We start from the raw sequence: 9,934 nt of genomic DNA on the forward strand, positions 1-9,934 counted from the left end.
GTTTTGTCTTTTACCGTTCGATCTTTATTCCAATGGGAGATTATTTTTGTATGATGTTGTGGTGTGAGTTTTGGAGATTTTTCTCCAAATATTTTGTCAGTTTTCAAAATCCTGTTTCTCCCATTTCCTCAATGATCTACCAACAACTCATCAAGTTCCCATACACACATGGATTTGTCTTAGATCATATCCTATTCTTTGTCTATTTGGCATTTCTAGAACCAGTATCACACTGAATTACCATAGCTGGATAACATGTATTAATATCTGGTAAGATATTCTCCACATTGTTCTTCTTTCTAAGAATTGGTTTGGCTATGTGTGGATTTGTATGTGCCCAATTCACTGCTGATGGGGTTTTTTATTTTTATGTGTTTTTTTTGTTTTTGTTTCATTGAGATACAATTGACACACAACATTAGTTTTTCCTACTCCAGTCTACTTTTGTGTCCTTTAAAAAAGTTTTTAAATATTATCCATAACAACTTTTGCATCTTTAAGTCAGTTCCTATATATTTTATTTATTTCCTTTTGAGTTGTAAATATCATATTATGGTCTACTAATTTTGCTAACTGGCTATTGATGTAAAAGGATTCTATTGGTTTTTGCTTATTGATTTGTGCTCAAGCAACCATGCTGAACTCTCTTTTTAGCATTAATAGCTTGTCTGTTGATTCTCTTGAGTTTTCTACATAAATAATTAAACCATCTACACATATTGACAGTTTTGTCTCTTCCTTTCTAGTCTTAACCCTTATTTCTCTTACTTCTCATCTTTCATTGGCCAGGACATGCAGTCCTTTGTTGAACAGAAAGGGTCATAGCAGGCGTCCTTGTTTGTTACTGACCTTAAAGGGAAGGCTTCTAAGGTTTCTCTGTTAAGTGTGATGTTTGAACATTTCTACCAGATCTGCTACTTAGGCAACACAATGTCTAATGGTGCTTTTATTAATAAAGAAATCGAAAACTTTATTTTGGGAGATAGAATTTCTTGCCAATATAACACTAAGCTCCAAACTAAACTAAAAATTTGAACACATTTTCCAACTTAAAATGGTTTTAATTGTGCTTCTACCTCCTGGGTTTTCTCATTTCCCTTGGCCAAATTTTGACCATGGGGATAGAGAAACAGTATCATAGTCATCTGAAAAAGGGCTAAAATAATTTATGCTTTGAACTATAGATACACAAGTTCTATACCACTGTATACGAGGTGTATAACTAGTGGAACTGGTTTTTACTAACATATATTAAGTTTTCACATTCATATTTTCAAGGAAGATCCACAACGACTGAGCCCACGAGCCACAACTACTGAAGCCCACGTGCCTAGAACCTGTGCTCCGCATCAAGAAGCCACTGCAATGAGAAGCCCGTGCACCACAACAAAGAGTAGCCCCCGCTCACCGCAACTAGAGAAAGCCCACGCGCAGCAACGAAGACCCAACGCAGCCAAAAATAAATAAATTAAATAAATAAATTAAAATAAATAAATAAAAATTCTGTATACATCATTTTTAAAGAGTTTTTAACAGGTAAATAAAGATAAATAAATGTTCACAGGTGGCCTTGAGCTTACCATTTGGGGTTCAAAAATCTGTGAGCTTGGAACTTACAAACCTGGAACTCAGAATATCTTTTCCAGTTGTAATAATTTTCTGCTTTATTTTCTGGTTCCTTGCATATATATCATCTCCCGCTTGAAATTATAAACCCTTAGAAATCAAGGTCCATGTCAAATTCCTTATATTTCCTCACAAGACCTAGCACACTCAACTATACTATAAAATACAGTATATTTTATAGTTGATGTCAGGTATCAACTATAAAAATAAGTGCATAGGTGAATTAATTAATAAACTAGCAAAAGAAACTGATTAATGATGATGAGATTTCTAGCCCAGCCCAACTTAATTGCCCAGTTAAATTCAATGAGTATTTACTGATCAACTGCTCTGAGCCAGGCAGTTAAACCTTATAAAAATACAAGACCTACAGTGTAAAACCAAATAATCTAATCAGCATTGACTATGGGTTTGTTTGTTTTTTTAATACATTTTGAGTCCCCACATCTTTGGAGTGGAAAAACATGCTTGTCAATTCCATATTTGATATTCAATATTTGCATAAAGAAAGCAACTTTCCACATCTTCAGAACACACATCCCTCTCTCTGTCTCTGTCTCTCACACACACATACACACATACACACACACACACACAGAAAACTAAGCAAAAAGATAACAATACAAAAAGGCATCTATTGGTCAATCATACCTAAATTTGATGCTGATTAGTTCACTGCTCAGATCTTTGTTTATCTGGCCATGACTTCACTCTCAATAAATAAAAAATAGTTTCCAATCGTATTTAAAACAGGAGGGAAAGCTCTTCCAGGGAATTTAATGCCCTTTTCACCTACCTCCAAAAGCCAATTTAAAAAAGCAGGCATTTGCCAACCAAACCAACCAGGAACTGTAACAGAGACCACAGCACCATGTGGTCAGACATCTGAAATGCTGCTGACAACTCTTCCATTAGGACAGGTTACACTGCCATCATTAGCAAGTCATCAGTCAATCTGCTGAGAGTCATTTTCTATATCATTTCCTCTCTGAAGGCATGAAGGTCACATAGCACCATTGTGTTAAACAGCTCTGGGAAATCTGAAAAATGTTTAGGATGGAGAATATGACTTGGTGTATAATTTCCCACTTACAGTTTTATGCTATCAGACTAGCACACATGGTATTCTCATCACTAGCATCAAAAGTTCCATAAACGTATCATAAGTAATATAAGGCTCTATGGTTGTGATTTGCTTACAATCACATCAAAAACAAAATTTAATGGTAGCTACCTAGTTCCAGGAGTCATTTATTCTCATTAGAAAACCAAAGCCAGCAATGATATAAGCAGAGCTGACAATCACTGCTTGGGAGAAACTCAGAACAATTGGGATGTCATTTGGCTGACTGTTAGTGGATATTGGGGTGGAAATTAGCCCAGACTTAGCTTATCCAGGTGCATCGTTTAAGTTTATTCCAGCTAAATCCTAACTTTTAGGGTGAGATTTAAAGAGAAACTCCCTACTCTCTCTAAAAGTTGAGGGATGTCTAAACACACGGCCTGTTCGTTCGTGTGGAATTACAAGACTTTTTTAAAACCTCTATTTGATGCTGTATGGATTTCAGATATTTTTCTTGGGTCTCTAGTTCTATAATCTGTTTCCTGAGAAGCTTACCACGGCCAATTTTCTCATGAGAGAAGCTCAGTTTCAGGGACTAACAAAGTCCAAGTATCAAATTGAGGTCCAAAGTAAGCAGTCACCATAAAAGAATATTGATTAATAGATCCTTAGTCATTTCAAAATTATTAGTGATAGAATTTGTTGACCACTTTTGTAATAGCCACCAGTTCCCTAGTTGTAGTCCTGGAAAAACAGTATTAATGCAGTTGTTTATAAACTTTTTAAGAACCTTAAAAGTGATTTTATGTTAAAATAAATTAAACACAAAATAAATATTTAGCATTGTTATAATGCCTCATAGGACTCTAACATGGCTTTCAGGGTAGCAATGCTACTGCTTTTCCTCTTACTTCATAGATTCCTCCTTCGCCATTACCTTTGCAGGTTCCCCCTCAACTTCCTGATCTCTTAACACTTAACTGGAATATTGAAGCACTTGTTCTTCAGTCGTCTCTCTTTACATAGATCACTTCAACTTTCAGGGCTTCAAAGACCATCAAAAAGCCAGGGATGCCGAAATTTATAACACTAGTTCTAAACTCCAGACTCATACACCCAACTGCTTACTCAACATCTCCATTAGACTGAGTGCCTGACAGTTTAAACTCCCTGCCCTCCCACCCACGCCCCTCACAGTTTTCCTCATCTCTGTGAATAGCAACTTCTAGTTTCTCAGGCCAGGAACCTTGGGATCATCTTGATTCTCCTCTTTCCCTCACATCCTACATCCAATCCAACAGAAATTTTTCTTGGCTTCCCTCTCCCAAGTTAGCCAATAGAAAACTACTTGGCAATGAAAAAGGGCACACACACGCATGCACACACACACACTGCAAGCACACAGGGATGAGTTTCAAAAATATTACTTGAGCCAAAGAAGTTAGACACAAAAGAGTATATACAGTGGAGTTCATTTACGTGAAATTCAAGAACTAGCCAACCTAATCTATGGTGATAGAGATCAGAATAATCATTGCCTCTGGGAAGTTGCGGAAGGAATTGCTGAAACAACACCAAAGAATGTTAGGAAAATTAAAATGTTCTATAGTGTGATCTGGGCATTACAAGGATGCATACACATGCTAAAATCCATCAAACTGTTTACTTAGAATTTATAAGTTTTATTGAATATTAATCATACCTCAAATAAGTATTCATATGTGTGTAATATGTATTGCTATTTCCTTAGAAGGGTCAAAATGTTGGAGTATTTTGAAAAATTTAAATATGTAGTTCATAGATCCTCCCCAGCCAGCTCAACAAAAGCCAAAAGTAAGGATGGGATTATCTAGGAAAGACCTGTGGAAGAACCTCTTGTTTCACGGAATAATTTCCAACACATACATGAGAGACCCACAAGATTCTTGAGAATTTTACACAAACAGAACCAATCTGGAAAAGCAGAATCAGTTTGGACAGGCAGAGGATGAATGAAAGGTTTTCCACAAGCAGAAAACAGACTGACAAAACTATTCAGTTCCAAGTACATGCTACCCTTCATGAAAAAAATGACAACTCCAGAGGTGGAGGCCCAAGCCCAGAGGGTGGAACCAGAAACCACACTGGATTGTTCCAAGGCCTTAGAACATAATGTCACCTGCCCTCCTGGATTCAAAATTGCTTGGGACTGGTGACCCCTTCTCTTCTTCCATTTTTCTCCCTTTTTGAGTGAGAAGATCTATAACTTTTATCCCATGTCTGTCTCACAACTTTATTTTAGCACCAGCTAATTGTTTCTTGAGTTTCACAGGTTCATAAATAGAGAGAAATTGTGCCTCAGGATGGATTAGAGATGAGCATCTCACATATCTGGTTAGATTATGAGATCTGGGACTCTGAGCTAATGAGAGTTAGATGAGATTAGATTATTTGGACTTCAAGTTGCTGCTATAATACATTGAGACTTTGGGGAATGTTGGGATTGGGTGAATGAATCTGTGCCCATTAAACACTAACTCCCCTTCCTCACCCCTGCAGCCCCTGGGAACCACCATTCTACTTTCTGTCTCTACGAATTTGACTACTCTAGGTACCTCATATAAGTGAAGTCGAACAATGTTTATCCTTTTGTAACTGGCTTATTTCACTTAGCATAATGTCCTCAAGGTTCATCCATGTTGTCACATGTGTCAGAATTTCCCTCTCTTTTTTGTGTGTGTGTGTGTGTGTGTGTGTGTGTTGCACGGGCCTCTCACTGTTGTGGCCTCTCCCGTTGCAGAGCACAGGCTCAGGACGCGCAGGCTCAGCGGCCATGGCTCACGGGCCCAGCCGCTCCGCGGCATGTGGGATCCTCCCGGACCGGGGCACGAACACGTGTCCCCTGCATCGGCAGGCAGACTCTCAACCACTGCGCCACCAGGGAAGTCCTTCCCTCTCTTTTAATGCTGAATAATATTCCATCTTATGTATGTGTCCTATTCTGCTTCTCCATTCAACCATCAGTGGCCACTCGGGTTGCTTCCACCTTTTGGCTATTGTGAATAATGCTGCTATAAAAATGGGTGTACAAATATCTGTTCCACTCTCTGCTTTCATTTCTTTTGTGTGTATACCCAGAAGTGGAATTCTAGATCATATAGTAATTCTATGTTTAATTTTTTGAGGAATTTCCGTACTGTTTTCTACAGCAGCTATACCATTTTATATTCTCACCCATAACACACAAAGGTTCTAATTTCTCCATACCCTTGTCAACACTTATTATTTCTGTTTGGTTGGTTCTTTCAATAATAGTCATCTTAATGTGTGTAAAGTGGCATTTCACTGTGGTTTTGATTTGCATTTCCCTAGTGATTAGTGATGTTGAACATCTTTTCATGTGCTATTGGCCATTTGTATATCTTCCTTGGAGAGATGTCTATTCAAGTCCTTTGACCATTTTTTTTTATTATTCAAACAGAAAGTCACAAAAATTATAATCATCCTCACTTTGACCATTTTTTAATTGGGTTATTTTGCTGTTGTTGAACTGTAGAAGATCTTCACATATTCAGGATATTAATCCCTCATCAGATATATGATTTGCAAAAATTTCTCCCATTCCAAGCATTGCCTTTTCACTCTGTTGATAATTTCCTTGGATGCACAAAACTTTTTCATTTTGATGAAGTCCAACTTATTACTTTTTCTTTCATCTCCTATGGCTTTGATGTCATATCCAAGAAATTATTGCCAAATCCAATGTCATGAGGTTTTGCCCTATGTTTTCTTCTAAGAATTTTAGAGTTTTAGCTCTCACATTTAGGTCCATTGATCACATTTAGGTCCACTTGATCCATTTCAAGTTATTTTTATATACGGTGTAAGGTAAGGGTTCAATTTTATTATTTCACATGTCAATATACAGTTTTCCCAACATCATTTGATGAAAAGACTGTCCTTTTCCCATTGGATGGCCTTAGCATGCTATTTATGTCATTTTAATTAACTCACCTCGTAATAAATTCTATTATAATTATTGAATAATAAAACTGCAGTCTATTACCTGGAATAATAAATTCACTTCTTCTTTTGAGTGGATACAGGCCATACCCACTTCTATCGACAGAGCAGAAAATCATTATACTATGCTGCTTCATGGATTTACTTTTCTAATTATTCGACTCTAAAAGGCACAATGCACTTTGTTATAGATCACCTATACTCAATTAATATAGAAAAATTTTGAATATTATAATAAAATAGAACAAATGTTTAAAGAAATGTCCTTAAGTTTCATAAGGAGAAATAAAATCTACCTAAAATAGGGAGAATAAAAAGTATTACAAATCAGTTGTCTGGATTCCTAGAGGAGTTAGACTCATTTCCTCAAGGTCAGCCGAAGAGTTATCCTGATTTTGTGTTTTCCTTCTTAAATTTTCCTTGCTCTACCATCCACCCCCATACTTTACCCTTACTATCCTCAGAGATCTCTCTAACCTTATCAATCATAATTCAATATATTTTAGTCACTAAGTTATCTAAAGGGAGGTAGAGGGCCTTATTGTGCTCATAAAAATAAAGCTATAGTGATGAAAGTAGATCCCTATTATTTGTAATTTTTAAAATCTGTATATGATTTGACCAAAAATACAGGTAAAAGTAATGGTGGTAACAGAAATAGTAGTAGAAGTAGAGGAAGCTGACACCCTTTGACTTACAATGTGCTAAGAACTTAATATTAAATGTCATTTAATCCTCAAAATAACCCTATGATATAGGTACTGTTATCAACCCATTCTAGAGTTGAGGAAACCAGGCCTCAGAGAGAATTTCATGCCCACATACCCCATGGATGAAATGGAAGAGACAGTATTCAAGTCTAAAGGCTGTGCCCTTACACAATTACATCAATGTTTCACAAGCTTTTATCAGTCAGATATGAGTTTCACGTGGTTGAAATATTTGTAGACAATCTGTATTTCTGTATTATTATTTACTTACATTTTTCTTTAAAATCAACTCTTAAAAAAAAACCTTTATTTTTAAAGGTTTAAAAAAGAACAAAAAGAAGTCTTTAATGCTACATAAATACCTGCAAAGACTGAGTGTGAGACCTAGTCCCCCTCTTCAAATAAGAGATTCAAAGTGTCAGATGTTGTAAGTGTGATTAATGCCAAACTAAGCCTTTCTTTTGAACTAATTAGAAGAATCGAAAGAAAACTCAAAAGGGATGATTTACTAACTATCTGTTTTTAAGTTCATTATAGCTGATGATCATATAAAACAGACTGAGGAGTCCTGTACGTGTACTTCTTCATGGTACCTGCCCCTCACCTTGGGAGACGATCCATTACCCTCTGTTGTGCTTGGATGTGCCATTATACCAGCAGCAAGTTAACTCTCCTACCAAACAACTAGTGAGGTGTTTGTAACAGGAAGCTTCTCCAAACCCTCTTGTCTACTAAAGACAACAACAGTTAAGGAAAGAGTCTGGTGGAGGAAAGAGACAAGTTGACTTGCAAAGCCATGTAATAAGTGGTGGTAAATAGGTGTAACAGAAGGCCTAGGCCTTTAAAAACAAATGGAATTAAGAATTAAGGTATAATAATGTCCCACTTCATGCCTGAATTTAAAAGAAAAATATATAAGATCTATTGTAATAGGTTCCTATATATTTCATAAATTATAAATATATTAAAAATTTATACTTTTATCTCCACAAAGTATCCCAATTAATAATTTCATAGACACCATATCTTCAAGCACTCTAAGTATAAATCTATGCTACAATTTTTAACAAAGGGAAGGTAGTTCATTTTAAAAACCTAGCTCAGTACTGACATCAATAGCTGAGAATTTCCCTCCTCCAGGCTGACCCAGCTGCAAGGCTAGAAGAGCACGGCTGCTCTCCAACCTGCCCCCGGGTCTCCTCACATCTTCACCCAACTGAAGTGACACAGCAGGACTTCTATTGTCACGCTGTCCTCTCTACCCTATGACTGTGTGGCAAGCATATTTAAGAACCTGTAAATTAAATTGTCTATTATCCAGAAGAACTTTGTATTTCTGGTTTAAATTTGTCCTGTTGAATTTTAACTATGAATAATTCATCAACTTCATCATTTAATGGCATTTTAAGCACCCATATGTGTTGAAGACTTTGTTTTTAAAAAAAAAGGATTTTTTACAAATTATACTAATATCGATATGAACAAACCTAAACTCACTTATTAAAAAAAAGGAACAATAAAACAAACACTAGCCGATGCTAGAATTTTTTTTCTAATAGTTGTTATTATGATTACTCAAGAGCAGAGGAATGAGTGAAAACCATAATTCATTTTAACTAAATGTAGAACACAGGCAGTGGTTACCTGAAGCAGATGTGCCAATGGGAAGACGGGGACATTTAGCCTAACTAGAAAGTACAATATTGGAGCATTACCTGCAGAATAGGTACCTTGGGTGAAAAGGGGAAGGCCATAAAGGGCTGAGGGAGCCCATACTGAGATTTGGAAGACAACTCCGACATGCGGGCTGCCCTGAAACAAAGATAAGACCCCAACATGGCCTCTAGGAGTTTACGGCACAGAACTGGAGCGGTAGCCAGATGTAAAAGTAGCGTCTTTTCTGAGGCCATAAAACATGGTGCTGCCTGAAGACTTAAGCTCATAGTCTGCAAAGTGTCCTCTAGTGTCCAAAAGCGCTCACTGCATGTAAAAATAGAAACCTTTCTCCAGTCACAAGATCAAGGATCGCTCTCCCTGCCCACAGCCTGCTACTTGGTAGTCAATCTGGTGACTATTTTTCAAGGTTCCACATGGTTTTCCACTTAATCTTGATAATCAGTCAACAAAGCAAACAATGTAATTTAAAGCATCCTGATTTAACGGCCAAAAGGAGGCGACAGAGCATCTAAGAATATGGTCTGGAGTCTGACAGCCTGGGAGGGTAAAACCCTGCACTGCCACTTGCTGGCTTTGTGACCATGGGTGAATGAATTAATTTTCTTGCTTTCAGCTGACACATTTGTAAAGTAGGGATAATAACATTATCACCTCATAGAATAACCATAATAATCCTAGGAGGTAATAAATATTATTAACCAAACCTGGAGCCAACCTACCTCAGAATCTTTTTCTTATGTTATAGTAAATTTCCCCTATTCTTAAAGCTACTTTCAGTGTGTGCTTTCCACTATTATTTGCAGCTATTGCCAACCCACTGATAACACTGACTATTGTAAATGAGTATTTCAAATTA

This window comes from Orcinus orca, chromosome 11 (assembly GCF_937001465.1).
Source record: "Orcinus orca chromosome 11, mOrcOrc1.1, whole genome shotgun sequence".
NCBI classification, from domain to species: domain Eukaryota; kingdom Metazoa; phylum Chordata; class Mammalia; order Artiodactyla; family Delphinidae; genus Orcinus; species Orcinus orca.